This window comes from Erinaceus europaeus, chromosome 8, assembly GCF_950295315.1.
Source record: "Erinaceus europaeus chromosome 8, mEriEur2.1, whole genome shotgun sequence".
In the NCBI taxonomy this organism is placed as follows: Eukaryota; Metazoa; Chordata; class Mammalia; order Eulipotyphla; family Erinaceidae; genus Erinaceus; species Erinaceus europaeus.
Window position 1 is genome coordinate 94,960,119 of NC_080169.1, and position 21,416 is coordinate 94,981,534.

A 21,416-nucleotide genomic window follows, 5' to 3' on the forward strand; every position below is an offset into this window, starting at 1 on the left:
TCATAGTAGTCTGAGTTATTACGTATCAAGATAATTCAGACCTGTTTTAACTCTCAGAAAAATATTATCAACAGCTTCAAGAACCAACAATAACAAAGTAGTACAATAGTACTCTCATAAATTACTTTGAAAATTATCAACTGATGAGTCTTTTTTGTTGTTTTTTAATTTAATTTATTTATAAATTAAAAAATAAAAATATCGACAAAATCTTAAGAGGGGTATGATTCCACACAATTCCCACCACCAGAGTTCCATATTCCATCCCTTCCACTGGAAGTTTTACTATTCTTTCTCTGGGAGCATGGACCCAAGATCATTATGGGGTGCAGAAGTTGGAAGATTTGGCTTCTGTAATTGTTTCTCCTCTGAACATGGGCATTGGAAGGTTGATCCATACTCCCAGTCTATTTCTATCTTTCCCTAGTGGGGCAGGGCTCTGAAGAGATGGGGTTCCAGGGTACATTGGTGAAGTTGTCTTCCCTGGGAGAGTCAGGATGGTGTCATGGTAGCATCTACAACTTGGTGTCTGAAAAGCATTAAGATATAAAGAAAAACAAATTGTTCATCAGCCTATCAATCTTATGTATGAAGAACTTTTTGTATCTTGTCAACTCTAAATTTAAAAGTAATTTGTCGGCTCTGTCTCTCTCTCTGTCTCTCTGTCTCTGTCTCTCTCTCTTCCTCTCTCTCTCTTCCTCTCTCTCTCTCTCCTTTACCTCCAGAATAATTGCTGAGGTTTGGTACCGACACTTCAAATTCACAGCTCCCAACAGCATTTTTTTTCTTTTTCTTTTTCTTTTTTTTGTTTGACAGAACAGAAAAAAAAAATTGAGAGAGGGATGGAGATAGATGGGAAGAGGAAGACACCTGCAGACCTACTTCACCACATGTGAAGTGTTTCCCCCACAGATAGGAAGTGGGGCCTCAAACCTGGATCCTTGAGCATGTTGCTATATGCGCTTAACTGGATTCACCACTGCCCCCTCAAGATTCTCCAAAAGATTTAAAAGCAATTCAAACAAATATCTATACATAAAATTACTCGGATTATCCGATTTTTTTCCTTAAAACGTGTCAAAAGTCTCATTCCACATTCCTCCTTTAGATTCCTTGAATTCGCTGCAATAAACCATGTATACTTGAGTTTTCTTATTTATTTTTTCCTCTTTTATGTTGCTATATTGCAAAGAAAGATGACAAGTTGGTGGAGGCTGTAGTGTGCTGACAGCTGTCATGAGAAGATGTGAAATTGTACATCTGTGACAAAATTCTCATAATTCAATATTTCTCCAATAAAGTGATCTACAAAGACAAGGTATGTAAAGTACATGTTATCATGTCTGACTTGTATTACATGCTCAACTAAAAGGTAGTTCACTGGGTAAAGCACACACATTACAATGCACAAAGACCTGGGTTAGAACCCCTCACTTGCTACCTGCAGAGTGGACACTTCACAAGTGGTAAAGCAGGCTTGCAGGTGTCTCTCTGTCCTTCCCTCTGTCTCCTCTTGTCCCGTCAATTTCTATATGTCCTATTTAATTAAAAAAAATTGACTGCTGAGAGCAGTGGATTCATTGTCCAGTCACAGACCCCTTACTGATAACAATGTTAGCAATAAAAAAAAAGTAATGATTATTTTTTTTAGTGTTCCAAAAGTTAGAGACTAGACTACCTTTTGTTCATATACAATAAAATTAATTGCTTGGTTGGTGTTTGTTATGAGTGCTATGCATTTCCTTTAAATAGTTTTAAAAGGTTCCACCTATAAGAGAGACCATTTGTTATTTGTTCCTCCATTTTAGTTTATCTCACTTAACATGATTCCTTCAAATTCTATCCAAGATAAGGTCAAGAAGATGAAAAAGAAGACTTTTAACAGATGAAATAAATATCCTTGGCCATTCATCTGTCTTGGGACATGTGAGTTGCTCCCAAGACTATTATAAACTGTGCTGCTATGAACATAGATGTACATATATATCTTTGAATGAGTGCCTTAAGAAACAAGGACAGAAAGTGAAAACACAATGTAAAATTTGGTCTAGATATGGTGTGTTGCATCAAAGCAAAGGGCATTGGGGAAGGAGAGAAAGGAGGGGGATAGTGGGGTGAAGAGGGTGCTAGGCCCTGATACATGATGGTGGAAATGGAAGTAAACTAGCTATGAGAGTGTTTTGCAGACATCTATCACAAAGAGGTAAGAAGCTCCACCCATGTGTCAAAAACTGTAGTGTCAAAAACTGTAGTGTAAACAATTAAGCCCCCAATAAAATGATAAAAGAATAAATGATATAAAAGAAACAATTTCTTATGTCATTTACTTCAAAAAATACTTTATGATGACTATAAATTGAAGTCTTTTCTAGTTAACTAACTCTTGGGTTTCTCTAAGAATAAATTATATTAATTAAGATATGAAAACAAGTTAGAAGAAAATATGTAAAATAGGAAACAAGATGATTGGATTATTTGTTTTAGGGTAGGATAAAATGTTAATTATTAAACACTTAGTCAATAAAAGCAATTTGAATATTTTATTACCTAGTGAAGTACACTTGCTTTTAGGGTACAGGACTTCCAATGATTTAGATTATTACGGCTTGACTTTTAGAATTCCTTGTCAGATATAAGCACATTTCATCCTGACAGCTGCTCTAATATTCTTAAAAAATAATTTCAAAGCAGTTCTATATTGAGACATCACCATCAAATTAAAAATTAGTTTAATTAAAAAGAAGTTTCATGTTCTTAAGAATTCTACATGCCAAACATGTTTGGTATAATGAGACAATTTATTTTTCTCATGCATGCAGAACTATTTTAAAGTTACTGATGATTCACGACTTAAAAGAAAAAAATATATATATTTGAAGTGATAAATTATCAGAAATAGGTTTTAACTTATTAAGAGAATTTTTTAAGTGTTGTGGTCAAATTTGAAGAGTTCTGATATTTAAGAAATACTTAGTGCTAGTGAACTTTATATTTTTTACTTAAATAAAAAAGCCTGGGGGGGGGGGCCTGGTGGTGGCACCCCTGGCTAAATGAATCCATTACCATGCACAAGGATCCTGGTTGGAGCCCCCGCTCCCCAATGAAGGTGGAGGGGGACACTTCATGAGCAGTGAAGCAGGTCTGGAGGTGTCTTTCCTTCTCTCTCCCTCTCTATCTCCCCTTCCTTCTCAATTTCTCTGTCTTGCCAAATAAAAAGGAAAGGGAAAAAAAAAGGAAATAATGGCTATAGGGAGTGGTGGATTTGTAGCCCAAGCAATCCCCAGTGGCAGAAAAAAATTTTTAATTAAATTAAAAACTAAGAATCCTCAGATTATAATAATAATAATAAAATATTTATAATGTCATTACTAGCAATGTTCTAAAAAGGTCTCTTACCACATCAAAAGATCTTGGCATTCTTCACGTAAGTAACAAGTAGTGTCAAACATAAGCAGTGAATATATTGTTATCCAGTGCTAAGGGGGAACTTAGGATGAAATTATGCATAAATTTCAGGATTCTTCATTTGAATGGACTCTTGAGTGCAGGAACTGACTGGAAGCTGTGGGACTTTCTTGTAGAAAGAAATGATTCAATCAAAAAAAATATTTCTATAGGGATTTCTGGGAACTCGCTAAAGAAAGGTTAAAGAAATAAAGAATCTATACTTTCAATACTTCAGTAATTTTTAATAGCTTTTTCCCAAGATATAAATAAATATTTATTTTCCATCTAATATTGTATTTAAAAATGTATTCTGAAAATTACAGAAAAGTGATATGCATGATATGCATTCCTAGAAACTGCTTGTAAATTATACATAAAATAGGAGAAATGGGGGGGAGCAGTAGTACAGTGGGTTAAACGCACACGGTGTGAAGTGCAAGGACTGGAGCAAGAAGCCCAGTTCAAGCTCCTGGATTCCCACCTGCTGAGGGAGGGGTCAATTCATAAGTGGTAAAGCAGGTCTGCAGGTATCTGTCTTTCTCTCCCCACTCTAGCTTTCCCTCCTCTCTTGATTTCTCTCTGTCCTATTCATCAACAATGATAGCAATAACAACAATAACAATAACTACAACAACAATAAGCAAGGGCAATAAAAAGGGGAAAAATAGCCTCCAGGAGTAGTGGATTTGTAGTGTAGGCACTGAGCACCAGCGATAATCCTGGAGGCAAAAAAAAAAGAGTGGGGGAGAAATGAGGAGCCAGGCAGCGGCACACCTGAGTAAGTACACACTTTAGTTACCATGTACAAATATCTGAGGTCAAGCCCCTGGTCTCTGCCTGCTGGGGTGTTGGGGGGAGCTTCACTAGCAGTGATCCAATGCTGCAGGCTATCTCTGTCTCTCCTTCTCTCTCTCTAATTTTTTAATTTTTCTACATTTTTATTAGTAATTTTATACTGATTTACTCTCACACTCTTATTCCACTCCCTCTCAATTTCTTTTTTTTAACTTCTTTTATCTTTATTTATTTATTTATTGGATAGAGACAGCCAAAAATTAAGAAGGAAGGGAAAGGGAAGAGAGAGAGAGAGAGAGAGAGAGAGAGAGAGAATCCTACAACACAACTTTACCACTTGCAAACCTTTCCCCTTACTGGTGGGGACTGGGGGCTCAAGCCTGGGTCCTTGTGTAATGTTACCTTTGCGCTCAACCAGTTGCGCCACCACCCAGCCCCAGTCCCGTCTCAATTTCTCTATCAAAAATAAAATAATTAATTTAAGAAAACACAAGGGGTCTGGTTATACAAAAAGACTATGATGGTGCTTATTCAGCTTTCTGGAGGAAGAAATTGATTTCAAAATCTTCCTCAAAGTAAAGTTATGTAATCTGGGAGTAAAATCAACTCCTCAAAGAAATTCATTCATTAAATCTCTATCAAAAAGTGCTGTGCTGTGCTGTGCTGAGTAAGTGGGACAAGGCAATTCAGTTGGTGGTGAGATGTTGCTGGAAGACTATTTCCTTCAGTGATTTTTGCAAAGGCAGGGAACTCACTGAAGTCAATAGATGTGTATCAGAAGGTAACTAGAGAGAAGTTTTAATGCACTGAAAATGTTTTTATACTTGTTTGTTTTATTGTTTTACCATCAGTTATCACTGGGTTTCAGTGCATACAGGTCTCCACAGTTGCCTATTGCTGGCTGTCATTTTTTTTTTAATGAAGGTTCTTTTTTTTTTTTCAGTTTTCTTTCTTTCTTTTTTTTATGATCGATTTAATTATGATCTACAAGATTGTGGGATAAGAGGAGTACAATTCCCACCACCAGAATTCCATATACCCTCCCCTCCACTGAAAGTGGCCTTAGTTTATATCCCTCTGGGAGTAAGGACCAAAGATTTTTATAGGACCAAAAGGTGGGAGTTCTGGCTTCTATAATCACTTCTCCAGTAGACATGGGTGTTGTTAGGGGAGGAGGGGGAATAAAACATTGTTTCACTACTTGTGAAATTTCCCTCTCTGTAGGTGAGGACTAGGGGCTTTATCCCAGGTCTTCACTCACAGTGATGTGTAAATTCTACTCTGTTAAGTTATCACCTGGTCCCTCCCTGCTGAAAATGTTTAACAACTAGTCCTAAGGGTTCTGGAGGAGGGATATATGATTTACATAGTGTGTGTCAATTGTAATGGTGTAAGTTCTCCAAGTATAGTGAATTTCAAACAACAGCATAAGAGCACTGAACACTATTTGAGCAAGAAATGTGCCCAAGTTCTCTTATGATCTAGGACAAGCCTGCTAGCATCTAGAAGGAAAGAGAACTAGGGTGACCAGCTATCCTGTTTTGTCCAGAACTGAGAGGTTTCCAGTGCTAAGAAGTAAATGGTACCAAGCTAAGTGCGATAGACACTGAGAAGCATTTTGAAAAAGGAATTAGAATCTCACTGTAATTTTCCTAGAGTTATCTCTTGTTGCATTTCTTTATAATGGTCACTAGTTTGTTTCTTTGATTATCAAGGACTATTTATGGAATGCCAATTGTGCAGCAGGTAATATAACTACAACAGAACAAAACACATTAATACCTCCAAATGAATTTATAATCTACCTAGGATACAGGCAGGTAAATAGGCAAATGAACTACAATGTGATGTAAGTGCAGTGAAAAATTTAGTCAAGGTACATAGAAATATATGGAGAATTGCACCTAACTACATCTTGAAGAGCAGATATTGTTCTCTTTCTTGCTCTAATTTCACTATTTCCTTTCTGTGTGGTTAATTTTAGTTATTTTTTATTTCTTTACTGGGGGATTAATGGCTTACTCATTATTTCTTAAACTCAGATTGAAGAATTACTTTCAAGAAGTTTCTTTGAACTTACCCAAGTATCTTCCTAGTTAAGGCAAAGTATTGCCTGTTTTAAGTCCTCATTAAATATTCAAGAACAAAGAAAAGACTATTTCAAAAGCTTTTTGCTATTTTGATTGCTGACATCGTCTCATAAAATGTTTTTGGTGATTTAACATGAGCTTAAAAAAATCATAAAATTTGGGAGTCGGGCAGAGCAGATTAAGCGCAGATGGCAAAAAGTGCAGGGGAGTTGCTTCACAGGCGGTGAAGCAGGTCTGCAAATGTCTTATCATTCTCTCCCTCTCTCTGTCTTCCCCTCCTCTTTCAGTTTCTCTCTGTCCTATCCAACAACAACATCAATAACAACAATAATAACTACAGCAAAAATAAAAAAGGCAACAAAAGGGAAAATAAATATTTTTAAAAATCGTAAGATTTTAAAGCAGTGCTTTGGTCTGTCTATCTCTACCTCTCTCATTAAAAATATATAAATATTTAAATATATATCTCACAGTTTCTTAATCCAGTCATCTCTTGATGGAAATCTAGGTTTATTTCTCAGATAGGCTATAATGGACTGTTCAGCTATGACTATGCTTTCAAAGTAGTGTTTTTGTGAAATATTTCATTTTTTAGAAGACTAAAGTTAAACAGAATAAAGCTGGATTTATCCTGAAATCAACCATATCTGCATTAGTATCAGCAATCAGGTAACCATCACTAGGATCATACTGCTTAGGCAGTGTGAGAGCAAGACAAATAAGTGTTAAGGGGAGTCAGGCGGTAGCACAGAGGGTTAAGCGCAGGTGGCGCAAAGCACAAGAACCAGCATAAGGATCCTGGTTCAAGCCCCTGGTCCCCACCTGCAAGGGAGTCGCTTCACAGGTGGTGAAGCAGGTCTGCAGGTGTCTTTCTCTCCCCCTCTCTCTTCCCCTCCTCTCTCCATTTCTGTCCTATCCAACAACAACATCAATAATAACAATAATAACTACAATAATAAAACAACAAGGGCAACAAATGGAATAAATAAATAAATTTTAAAAAAATAAGTGTTAAGAACTTAGAAGAATGGGTTAGTTTTTTTCAACTTAGGCAAAGTTCAGACAAGTGTGATTACTCTTAAAATTAAGCTAATAAACTGTCCTTAAGTTTATAACTAAGAGTTTGGAAACAACTAAACAAAAAGAAAACTTGTCTTTGTGTCTTCATACTATACATTTATTAACATTAAAAGATTCACCTTAGGCGAGCTCACTTTTTTTTTTTTTCAGGTATAGCATTCTTCAACCAGACAGACACACATTTTTAATTCAGATTCTGGTCCTCTTGAGGGTCTGGAATTTCCTTTAAGTGATAATTAGGGGAAAAAAATCAATCACTTAGTATTGATGTGCCAATATTCCATATACATCAAAAGATGATTTAGTTTTAGAAAAAGAAACAAGCTGAAGAAAGAAAATTGTGAAGATAAGATAATAACACAGTTTGGCCTGCAGTTTAGGAAAATGAGCAAATAGAAACTTTCAGGGAAATTGCACTTAGATGCTTATACTCTTTTATAAAATATCATTTGGCTCATTACTTTTTATTGAGAACAGATTACTTACAATAACTGGGAAAAAGGGAATTTCCAGGAACTTCTCCCATGAACTTATTTTCTTCCTTCCTTTCTGTTTTTAGTTATGGTTCAGGTTTTATTAAAAATGAAAAATGCAGGACAATTTCTATCAACTTATGTTCTATTACATTAAAATCACCTGACCCCAGAAAGATGTCCCTGAAAATATATTACAATTTCCTCTTCATATGTTATAACTAGAAAATGAATTCATGGGTCAGGAAATCTTGAAAAAAAATAGCCTTCTCGAGGAAAACAACAGTAGGGAATCTGAAATATTTTTGATAATTCGTTTGCATCATGATATTAACTGACAAAACATACAGGCCTATTGTCTGCAGCAGACATTTTATATGGTAGTGGTTTTAGCAATGAGTGAATATTAAATCTGTTTCTCAAGGCACTAAGCACTTTAAACACCAGCTATTCTCAAAACATTCACAGACAATTTTATTGTACTTAGGTTTGTTTTTTTCTTTTTCTCTATAGTCAATACCTTTGCCAGTATTTCATCTTAGAGAAGGAAGTGCTATCCAAATGACAGTTTCTGATGGAGAAAAGCATGAATGGAAAGGAACACTATCTTCCTTTATTTTTCAGTTGACATCAGTTATTCTCTAGGCACTTTTTCAGATAAATCCTAACTGGATGCTTACAATAATCCTGAAAGAATTGAAGATAAATATTACCCCCATTTTAAATTCGATATGTAAGAGAGAGATAAGAAATAAATGATGGTGCAGTCCCTACAAAGCAAGAAAGGAGGAAATCTAGGGCTAGCCAAAATAGGAGATTGCTTTTTCTATTTTAGTTAGATGAAAAGAGAACTTAAATAGCGGGTCAGGCAGTAGCACAGCCGGTTAAGCACACATGGCACAAAGCACAAGGACAGCATAAGGATCCTTATTCTAGCCCTGGTCTCTCTACCTGCAGGGGGGTGAGGGGTGGTCGCCTCACAAGCAGTGAAGCAGGTCTGCAGGTGTCTATCATTCTCTCCCCTCTCTATCTTCCCCTCCTCTATTTCTCTCTGTCCTATCCAACAACAACGAAAGCAACAACAATAATAACCACAACAACAATAAAACAACAAGGGCAACAAAAGGGGGGAAAAATAGCTTCCAGGCGCAGTGGATTCATAGCACAGGCACAGAGCCCCAGCAATAACCTTGGAGGCAAAAAAAAAAAAAATTTGAACAAATGAGATAAGTTATGGAGGTTAAAGAATTTGATTGAAGATATTTCTTTTTGATGACTCTCATCTCCTTTGAAGAGGCAATTTCACCTGACTTAAGTGAGAGTACAAGAGGATGAACAAGAGACTTGAGAACAGAGTTAGTTGAGTGAATGAAAAGATAAATGTTATAGAACTGGCAGACAGTGCTGAATGTATGCTTATTTGGTGACTTTGTTGAGTGTCATACAATATTCCATTGCTTGAATGAATGTCAGATTCATTCATTGTTGATGTCTCTCTATATTTTTTTGTTATATATGAGCTACAATATCTTGGATGTTATTATCTACGTATCTAGGCTACCTCACGAAACTGTTGAAAATAAATAATATGCCTATAAGATATTTTTAGCATATGTTGGTATACTTGTTTATTGTCACTGTTGGGACTTCACCTCTGTGAGACAACATTTTTCATATAGAAACAGATGCAGAGAGATACAGAGGGAAAGAGGAAAATACACCAGAGTACCAAAACTTCCTCCACCTGGACAGTGTGCCTGCATGCCAACAAAGTCTGAGCTGAGTCATCACCACATGGGAGAAAATTTTGGTGAAAAAGTATTCTCTTTCCCTCTTCACTCCTCTTTCCCCTGTCTGCCCCTCCTCTCTCCTCCCCTCCTCTCCTCCCCTCTCAGCATCACCTCTCCACCCCCTCTCTCTTTTTCTCTCTCTAAGAAAAACATAACATGGAGCTGTGAAGCCCTGGTGAAGAGAGAGAGGGAGAGAGAGAGAGAGAGGGAGGCAGGTAGGTAGATAGAAAGACAAGAAGACTAATCAGGAACCTAAAGGCTAGAAAAGTTCACATGAAGAGTTGAGAGGTCTTTGTTTTGTGGATAGTTAGTAGGCCTATTTTAAATATATTCCAAAAAGTCTATGACTATACTAGTTTTTTCTCTTTTTTTCTTTTCTTTCTTTCTTTTTTCCTGAGCCTGACACTTGATATGCAGGTGGATCCAAGTTATTGTCTGGGGAGATGATGTTATGGTTGAAAAAAAAGAGAAAGTTGGATTAGGGAAGAGAGTAGCTCCCAAATATGGGAAAGGTGTACAAATATTGTTGACTGTAAACCCCATCAATTTGATATGATCTGGGGTATGTATTCAGCTTAGGAGCCTATGTGACCTCTACATCCCTGTAGATCTGAGCTTACATTTTTTGGTCATGAGTAAGAATGTTCCAAGCTGCCCCATATCAGGACCCATCGTCCTCAGGTATAGCATAGAGTATGCTGTCCAGCCTTCCTTCAGAGAATGGAACATTCTCTAGTGTTGTTGATCCACATTGAGAGTAAGGTCCTATGGGGGGTCACAAAGGGGTCTATTGTGTTGTTCCTCTTAAAGATAACCATTAACAATGGAGAGAGGAATTTATTCAAGGTCTAGGCCCATCATAACTGTTTGGGAATCTCAGGACTCCCCAACTAGGGCCCCAGCTGATGGGGTGGCCTGATAGTGACTAAAGAGTCATCCTTAAAGTATGCCAGTCTCTTGCCCTTATTTAGTTTTTGCAGTCCTTACTTTGATAAGGTTAGCTTTGGAGTGAGGGAGGGAAGTGTAATAGGAAGTAGATGAGCAGGGTCTCTATGTATATCCCTCTATCCTGCAGACTGGACAGGGAGACCACACGCCATCACGGCAGAAACCAGTGGTGAGGGTGAGCTTGCAGAGAAAACCAGGAACCTCCAGGAGTGCTTCAGAGAGACAGATTGTTTACTGAGTGTATAGCTGAACAGATACACCATTAAGCATGAGGGTGGGCTGAGGCCTTTAGCCAATCCTAAACAAACAAGCCAGGTGGCAAGTCCAGTGCAAGCTCTAGAGGGCACCATAGAAGGTATGGCCACAAGTGTTCATGGATGCTAATCTTATATGTTGGGGCAGTGATGAGGAAGTTGGGGAAGGGCATGAGGAAGTTCGGAAAGAATCATTCGCTTGGAAGTCCCTGGGACTACTTTAGTGAACGGGGCCAAGAGAGGAGTCTCCTACCACCTCTCCAGAGGAGGGGGCTCAGGGTCAAGCCCATATGGGAACCAAATGGGCCAGTTCCTTCCAGAACATGGTCCCTCCCCACATGAGTAGACACTATTTCATTATGAACTTTATGGTGTCTTTTTTAGATATTTCTACTTGCTTGCTGCATATACTGACTCACTTCAGATTATTGTGTACTTTTGCTTTCAGGTATACATTTTGCCCTAATTTATGGACACATGTGAACATATGCCCTATCTCATGAAACCTGGTCTATATCTAGGTTTTGGGACTTTGTTAGGAAGTGAACCACCTGAAATGGAATTAGAGAATCCTATGAAAGGAAAGGTCTCACCAAGTAATGAGTGAACAATTTGTTTGGCTTTATATGTTAACTGTTTTTACAGCCACCAGTTTCCAGATGCTAACATGATGTCAACCTGACTTTCCTGGGCAGATGACCCCACCAATGTGTCCTAGAGCCCTGCTTCCCCAGAACCCCACCCCACTAGGGAGAGAGAGAGACAGGCTGGGAGTATGAATCGACCTGTCAACACCTATGTTCAGTGAGGAAGCAATTACAGAAGCCAGACCTTCTACCTTCTGCACCCCATAATAACCCTGGGTCCATACTCCCAGAGGGTTAAAAAATAGGAAAGCTATCAGGGGAGGGAATTGGATACAGAGTTTCAGTGGTGGGAATTGTGTGGAGTTGTACCCCTCTTATCCTATGGTTTTTGTCAGTGTTTCCTTTTTATAAATAAAATTTTAATAAAATAAATAAATAGCTTGATTAAAAATGGAAATAAAATAAATAAAAAATAAAGACAAAAAGAAAGATCAAAAGGATCTTGCCAATGACTTTTAAAAACAAAATATTAGAAAGAAAAACAACACCTAATAGGGTCAGTCTCAAGAAAGTATATGCATAAAATATCAGTGAAAATACAGCTACATTATCATTGTCCCTTTCTGAATTGAAAAGGATTTATTGGAATAGATTTGTGGAGTATTTGAACACATATTTCTTCAAAGAGGGAACTTCAAAGAAAAAATATGACAATATTTCATGCTGCTGTATTTGCTTTCATGTATTTATAATTAATTAATGTTATTAACACTTCCTTTTTTGTTGTTGTTGTTGTTGTTAGACATTCAAGAGGAGTGTAGTGTGTACAAACATGAAAGCGCTTGCTGTAAGGACATTGAATATAAGTTAACTTACCACCTCAGATATTATCCATTCATTATACAAAATTTCTCAGTGTTTTGTGCTTATGTGTCCAAATATTACATCTTGTGACATTTTCCACTGTTGTAATAGCCAAAATCTAAAAGCAACCCAGGTGTCCAACAGATGAGTGGCTAAGCAAGTTGTGGTATAGATACAGAATGGAATACTACTCAGATATTTAAAAAATGGTGATTTAACCATTTTCAGCCCATCTTGGATAGAGCTTGAAGAAATCATGTTAAGTGACATAAGTCAGAAACAGAAGAATAGGATGATCTCATTCATAGGCAGAAGTTGAAAATCAAGATCAGAAGAGAAAACACTAAGCAGAACCTGGACTGGAGTTATTGTATTGCAACAAAGTAAAAGACTCTAGGGTGGGTGGGGGGAAGAATACAGGTCTTGGAAAAGGATGACAGAAGTCCTAGTGGAGGTTGTATTGTTACGTGGAAAACTGAGAAATGTTATGCATGTATAAACTACTATATTTACGGGTGACTGTAAAACATTAATCCCCAATATAGGGAAAAATTTTTTTAAAAATAGCTATTAGACTTACCATTCCTGCTCTTCCCTTAAAAGTATATATGTCACAAACAGAAATATAATTACCAAGCAAAACAGAGTAATTATCACTCTTTAATACCCAGTAGTGATTATAAGTAAGCTAAATATAATTAACAGACCAGTTTTACCTGTTGCCATTCTTACAGGCCTTATATTCAGCCATTATTTCTAGCCTGAATCTTCATCTTCCCTAAATTTCAAAACCAGTCTGGTGATTGGGGAGTTGGATGATCTATTGTTTGCTTGTTTATTTTTTCAGATCTGGAAATAGAATCAACAAGCCAGAGGCAAATCTTCATTTTTGTCCCAAAGGATTTTATAGAGAAAACATTACTTTATATTATTGTTGTACAGTGTACCATATCCACCACCAAATTCTCATCTCCCTCCACCATAGTGCAGTAGTATTCCAGCCTCCTACCAACCTCTATCCTTTTCCCCCATTCGTCACTTTGAACTGGTCGAAAATGACCATAAGTTATTAATGTTTCCTTTGGTAGTTCACCTTACTTTGTTCCTTGAGTCTCAATGAGTGAGATCACCTGATATTTGTCCTGTTCTAGCTTATTTCACTTAATATGATTACTTCCATTTCAAATTCTAAAACATTAAGAATTAATCTAGCATGAATCTGTGTTTTTTGATTACCTATATTTATATTATTCTGACTATTGGTGCTGTGAGAGCTGAAGTTGTGCTTCCACAGTCAGTAGCCATAGTCTTTCCCTGAGAAAACTTTTTCTGTTCAAGTCTATTCACTCAGATTAATAGACACAACAAAATTTCATAATCTGTTTTACTTATTTAATCAGAGCTAGTAGGACTCAGCTGCCAATGTGTTAAAAGTTTTATGAATCTACAATTCTGACCTCCATAAGCCCACTAAAAGATTTTCTAGGAAAAAAAAAAGAGTTTCTAGGGATTAAATGGTAAGGGATTTCAGATAATCTTGATATTTAATAAAAATTGTTGGGGCTGTGCAGTAGCACATTCATTGAGCACAAACACTACCATGCACTGGGACTCTGGTTCAAACCCCTGGTCCCCACTGAAAGGAGGGAAGCTTCACAAGTAGTGAAGCAGTGTAACAATTCTCTCTCTCTCTCTCTCTCCCTCCCTCCCTAACTCATTTCCCTTTCAATTTCTCTCTGTCCTATCAAATAAAATAGATATTTAAAAAGGGGGGAAAAGAGAAAAATTGTCTTTGTTATTGTTTAAAGTAAAATGTAGAAATTGAAAGTAATCAGATAAAACATGTTTAAGTCTAGTATAGTATCTAATACAAATGGACACTACATTATTACTAATTATCTTCCCCTACCTAAACGTGTTTTTAATTAATGGTGAGTCAGCCTTTAAATGGCTTCTCTTTTGCAGGCTCCAATCTGTGATCAGCCAAGGAAGTGGTATTATCTAACCAAAACAGGGATCCAGATCACAGCTGCATATCATTATAGATGAGATATGAATAAATTTGAAACATCAAAGAGTTTAAATCTTTTCTTAAAGGGAAGATGAATTACCCATATCTTTGAACAGAATAGGAGGGGAAAAAGGTATGCTTACATAAATAAACAAGTCCTTAAAGTGTCTGGTGAGACTACATTTTACTGTACTTTTCTATGATTCAATAAATGTAAATTGCTTCCAGGTAGGTTTATTGCTTTTCTAACTGCTCTCCTGAGGGACTAACAATGTGAGGAACAACTTTCTAGTTACTAGTATTAAGGTAAGAAGTCATTGGTTATAATAAATGACCTACCTCAGTGAGAGAAACCTATTTTTCCCTTGGTCATTCATTGTGAAGACAGCTGTCCTAGAAGATGATAAGGTGAGCTTTTTATTCTTCACATATGCAGTGTTAACTAGCAGATATTAAGGTCAGGCAGGTTCAACAGGCATAAGTCTTCTTATACTTTATCTCCTAATAAGAAATTGAAGATCTTTTCAGCCAATAAATTGGAAAGATTATTTAAATTACTCAATTTGTTTTCAAAGAAAACTTTACTTAGTGGATTCCATAAGCTATAAGTCATATAGTCACTACTACTAATTCTATTATTTTAAGACCCTGGGTACTTTCTACCCACTGTGTAAAATTATCAAAGACTTTTATTCACAACAGTTTCTATCAAAACTCAGTTTTAGAAGTCAGTGTAAAGATAAATAAATACGGAAGGTCAAAACTTTTAGTCATCTCAATTAAACTTTATACTTTTGGTTTGGCACCTGCCGTACTGTCAGCTACAATTACAAAAATTCTACTTTGTGTTTCCCTTTTCTGTTCTTATGTCTCAACTTCTCTTCATGAGTGAAATCATCCTATATTCATCCTTCTCTTTCTGATTCATTTCACTTAATATGATTCTTTCACGCTCCATCCAAGATGAGGTGAAGAAGGCGACTCATTTTTTTTAATTTAATTATCTTCATTTATTTATTGGATAGACACAGCCAGAAACTGAGAGGGTAGGGGGTTATAAGAAGAAAGACAGAGAGACACCTGTAGCACTACTTCATCACTTATAAAGCTTTCCCCCTGCAGGTGGGGACCAGGAGCTGGAACCTGGGTCCTTACACATTGGAACATGGCCTCACTCCATTATTCTTGAGGTACATTGTACAAAGTAAAGTACTGGGAACTGGGAGGGGGAGGAGCTCTAAAGTTCTAGTGCATGATGGTGGAGGAGGACCTAGGATGGGGTTGAGAGTGTTTTGCAGAAAAAGGAAAATTTATGTTTTATCAACAACTGTATTTACTGTATACCATCAATCACCAATGAAAATATAGATATATAAGAAAGGAAGAAAGAAAGAGGAAGAATGAAAGGAAAAGAGAAAGATAGGAGTTAGTCATAGACAAGTCAAAGGAGTTGTTCAAAGTATTCATAGAACCTTTATTTTATAATAAAAATTCATATATATAACAGGAAGTTATACCAGGTTAGTTGCTATAGAAAATATAGTGGAAAAAAAGTAAGTCCATGTTCAGTTAAAATTTATTATTTTATGCCATGTGGGAGGATACCATAATAGCTAAAAAATTTCATGATATATTTCTAGAATTGTGGTATATGGTTTATATGCATCACTTCATCTTTGCAATATACTGCTATTACTAAGTGAAGTTTAAGAAGAATAAATCACCCAAATATAATGTAGCTTGTTCCAAGTCACATAGGCAGTTATTGAGTGAAGATTTGAATCTAGAGGGCTGGGCATTAGCTCAGCAGAGTAAGTGCACATGGTAGGAAGCCTAAGGACCAGAGTAAGGATCCTGTTTCCAGCCCCCAGCTCCCCACCTGCAAGGGACATCACCTCACAAGCAGTGCAACAGGTCTGCAGGTGTCTATCTTTCTCTCCCCCTCTCTTTCTTCCCCTCTTCATTCAGTTTATCTCTGTCCTATCCAGCAACAACAACAACAATAATAATAACAATAACAGCATCAAACAACAACGATGGAAAAAAATGGCCTCTGGGAGCATTAGATTCCTAGTGCAGTCACTGAGCCCCAGTGATAACCTTGGAGGAAAAAAAAAAGGATTTGAATCTAGACTCTGAATTGAGAAGCAATATTTATTATTCTTTCCCCCATCTATCTGTGTCTCTATATATGTGTAGAGGTCACTGTATTATGATTTACATGCAGAGGTACACAGTTACATAATATATAGTTTAATGAGTCCTGAAGAAATATATATATATATATATAACAAATAGTAACATCACATTACATTTATATAAAGATTGTAAACACAAGACTAACATATGAGTGAAATCATAAGCTTTATAGAAAAGAGTCGAGTCATTTTCCAGGGTGTCAGTTTAATCTTTAACTCCCAACTTCCTACACACAATACTACTCAAAATTTAAGAGACTACATTCTTATAAATTGAGTATTCTAAAGCCATGAGATTACTTTATATGAATAAGAAAATTATATAGGACAATAATTAACTAGTAAAAGTTAGGATCACCTAAATCTTCTCTTACTATCCTAAGTCCATTTTTGTTGTTGTTGTCGTTTATCTTGTCTATGGCTCAGTTATTCACAAATCCATATTTTCATCTCTTTAAAAAGTCTTTAGATGTAGAACAGAAAAAGAAATTTGGGAACCAAGTTATTGAGTACAATTTGTTTCATTTCAAAACTATTAACTTAAAGATCTATAAAGGCACTATTTCTTGGCACGATGCCAAAATAAATTTCAAATCAATAGACTAGTAGAAAATGTTCCAGTCGTTCCAGAGTATTGAAGCAACCATTAGAGCATAAAATATAGTGAGTGAAATGTGGGCATTTTAAAACATTTGCTTCACTAGGAACCAAAAATCGGAGTAATTTCTCTATATAAACAGCTACACTTCTCCCCATTTGGGGGGTGGGTCAATTATGTGCATACAGTACAGATGCTGACACATGGATATAATTTCCCATCTCCGCATGATGGGTATCAGCAAAATATTCTCACCTCCAATTTAAGACCACAAAGCTCCTCCCAGGCCCTTCTTCCACTGCCTCCCCAGAATCCTTTGCTTTGGCACAGTGCACTACCCCAATCCAAGTTTTACTTTGTATTTCCCTTCTCAGTCCTAATCTCCCAAATTCTGCCTAGAAGTGAATTCTTCCAGTATTTATTCCTCTCTTCCTGGCGCACCCCGTCCAAAAGTATATCTTCAGATTCCATCTTTTTTTCTTTTTTCTTTTGTTTTTTACGTAAGCATGAAGCTGTATGCATGTTCAATTTCTATGAGGCTTTTCATGCTTTGGATACACCTAAATAAATTTAGCTAACCCATGTATGTGAACAGTGATTTTTACAAAGGAAAGGACTAATAAATGAATTTTTCCTTAAAGTCAACCTTTAAGATATGATATATAAGAATGATATGTGTCTTTTTAATAATGTCAGAAAGGCTTTAGAAAACTGCTATTAAATTTTTCTTTCCAAAGCTCAAAAGAACATAATTCAATCTGGCAGGTAAAATTTTGAAGTCAATTTGAGAAAGACGTAACTGGTAGTGACAGGTTCTTTGAATCTTTGGGATGCATTGGATCGACCTTCCCGTGGTGCATCCCGTGAGTACCCATTCATTGGGGAAACTGATGACCCTTCCTAGCCGACTGAATCCACATGGATCCCAGTCACTTTCAAAGCCATTAACTGGCTATGGAAGAAGGGCAAACGCTAGAAGAAGAATTAATAAAAGGTTTTTCTTTGTAACTGACTATATTGTAGACTTTTCCTTTTAATGGAAAATGGTAATGTCTTAATAATTTCCTTTAAAATACTGTTTTTATGTTCACACACATACAGAAACTTCCCTAAGAAATCATCAAATTTTGGGAGTTGGGCGGTGGCACAGTGGGTTAAGCGCATGTATGGCAAAGAGCAAGGACCAGCATAAGGATCCTGGTTGGAGCCCCCGGCTCCCCACCTGTAAGGGAGTCGCTTCACAGGCGATGAAGCAGGTCTGCAGGTGTCTGTCTTTCTCTCCCCTTCTCTGTCTTCCCCTCCTCTCTCCATTTCTCTCTGTCCTATCCAACAACAATGACATCAATAACAACAGTATTATTAACCACAACGACGATAAACAACAAGGGCAAGTAAAATAACCTCCAGGAGCAATGGATTCATAGTGCAGGCACCGAGCCTCAGTGATAACACTGGGGGAAATAAATAAATAAATAAATAAATAAATAAATAAATAAATAAACATTAAAAAAAGAAGTGGGGGGGCGGGTGGTAGCGCAGCGGGTTAAGCCCCTGTGGCGCAAAGCACAAGGACCTTATAAGACTCCCAGTTCCAGCCCCCCACTCCCCACCTGCAGAGAGCCGCTTCACAGGCAGTGAAGCAGGTCTTCAGGTGTCCATCTTTCTCTCCTCCTCTCTGTCTTTCCCTTCTCTCTCCATTTCTCTCTGTCCTATCCAACAATGAATGATATCAACAACAACAATAATAATCACAACAAGGCTACTACAACAAGGGCAACAAAAGGGGGAAAAAATGATCTCCAGGAGCAGTGGATTCATGGTGCAGGCACCAAGCCCCAGCAATAACCCTGGAGGCAAAAAAAAAAAAAAAGTATCCCTGTTTTCCATACCTAACATGTCTTCTAAATTACAGAAGACAGGCCTCCCACCTTCTGCAACGGAGGCTCCCAGAGGGATAGAGAATGGGAAAGCTATTGGGGAGGGGATGGGATATGGAGATTGGGTGGCAGGAATTGTGTGGAGTTGTACCCCCCATCCTATGATTTTGTTAATGTCTCCTTTCTTAAATAAATAAATAAATTTAAGAAAAAAGAAAAACTCACTATATCATTTTTTATTTTTATTTCTTCGGGCATTCACTGTACCAGCCTTACTAACTAACCTCACAAAGGTTACAGTAATAGTCTCTAACAACCATTTATTCAGATGGAACTCCCATACATCAACTTCCTTATTTTCTCTCAACAATTGTGACCTACTGTAACCTTATTAATAGTTATGGGTTTCACTGTAGCCCATGCTTAGTTTGCATTATAACATCTGATATACAATTACAGTAGTTTTTTAAAAAATAATTTTTGTCATATCTATCCAATATGTTTTTTATAAATGAAATATTATGAAGAGATTATGGCACAGACATTAAACTACCTATGCAGTATCTTTCAGTTACATCAACCATCCTTCTAGAATGTAGCACCTATTTTGGGTAATCCTGTTTTATTTGTATTTAGTTAGAGATGATTCCTTAAGGATACTTTGAGCAATAATTTATGGAGAGTTTACCAAAAGCCACAATTTACACAAGCTTTACTTATCTTTCTCATGTTAGAAATTCTACATTTTTTTAACATGGAGGGAGTATAGTTGGCTCTTATGGCTGGTTGGTTGGTTTGTTTTCTTTCTGCAATTTTATTTTATTTATTTATTTATTTATTCATTTATTTTTCTAAATTTGTATTAGTGACTTAATAATTATTAACAAGATTATAAGATAACTGGGGGATAATTCCATACAGTTCCCACCACCAGTTTTGTATCTCATCATTTCCAATGGAAACTTCCCTATTCTTTATCCCTATGGGAATAAGGACCAGAATTCTTTATGGGGTCCAGAAGGTGGAAGCTCTGGCTTCTGCTTGGTTTTTCCAAAAATAAATAAATAAATAAGTAATAAAAGGGAATGACTTAAGCAATTTATACTCTATGAGCCTACTGGCCATTTTATTAGACTAATCTCATAGTGAAATGCTTACATTAACCACCTGAAGTTATTCTCAATGGCTTAGATTTGGAATTTCAGACTTGAAATACCAGAATATACATTTTTAACACCATCCCCACCCCCAGACCCAGGCCCCCTCATAGATTTTCCTCTGGGGTGGTTAGTCACCAAATTTGAAAACAATGATTTTATCTGAGCTCTTGACCTCTTTAAAGAGAATCGATAGATAGATATAGATAGATAGATAGATAGATAGGTAGATATGTAAAATTGAAGGCAGTAATTATCTGGCTTGGAAAGTGTAGAAGTACTCAGGACATCATTTTAAATGTTTCCTTTTTTTTTTTTTTCTTAGTCTCTTTTCTTTTTCTGATTTGGCTGTTTCTCTTTACCATAGCTAACATCCACACTACACTTTTGCTCAGTGTAAGGAAGGAGAGTGCCAGGTGGCAGATATCTGAGACAGGGACTAAGAGATGAAGTGAAGAAATAGTCCCCTAAAAGTAGTTATTTTTGTGATAATGGAGCCAATGTCACTATTGACATATACACAGATACATAAACCATAGGGAAGAGGTGCTGAAGATGAGAGGGAGAGCAGCAAGGGCCAAAATAGGCATCCTTACCTTGTCTGTCTGTCCCCAATAACCCTAACCTCATCTGTACAACAGAAGGAAGGTTTACTAAAAATAAAAAGCAAGAGGGCCAAGTGGTGGCTCACACTGCAGAGCACACAGTCACTTCAAGCAAGTCCTTGGGTTAAAGCCTTTGGTCCCCATCTAAAGAAGAAGGGGAGGTTCACAAGGGATGAATATTTAAGTTCAGTGCTGAAGAAGGTAAATGTCCTGTTCAGCTCTGATTATCTCCACCACCACCACCATCACCTGCCACCCCATCTCCCATTTAAAGGTATTTGCATTTCCAGACTTCAGCGAAACATTGTCAGGCAAGCTTCAATCATGTAAAATCACCACCCCAAGCACACACACCTTATTGTTTTCTAGATAAACAAATGGAGTGGAAGTGCTGATTTTCAGAAGAGTTCTTACTTAGGCCTTCCTTGCTCTATTATACAAGCATGCACCTTCTCTCCAGACACTCACATACACACACACACACACACACACACACACACACACACACACACACACACACTACCCACACTATTGACTGGTTTAAATAGAATATACAGAAGGTATATAAATCATGGGAGTCCACAGTCATGACTCCTTCAATCAGTTCACTATGCTAAACAAGAGAAAAATATTGTAAAAAAA

At 36.9% G+C, this 21,416-nt stretch overlaps 1 long non-coding RNA gene across 2 annotated transcripts; it reads right to left on the reverse strand.

The window, feature by feature from the left end:
- Positions 1 to 362: 362 nt before the first annotated feature.
- Positions 363 to 20,836, reverse strand: LOC132539792 (uncharacterized). 2 transcript variants are annotated; one of them, XR_009551085.1, is made up of 3 exons: positions 20,766 to 20,836; positions 13,045 to 13,177; positions 363 to 529 (listed from the first exon to the last, which is right to left on the reverse strand). It is a non-coding gene; the product is annotated as an uncharacterized LOC132539792 (long non-coding RNA). The 2 variants fall into 2 exon arrangements; XR_009551086.1 differs by lacking the exon at positions 363 to 529 and adding an exon at positions 7,550 to 7,635.
- Between the last annotated feature and the right edge of the window lie 580 nt (positions 20,837 to 21,416).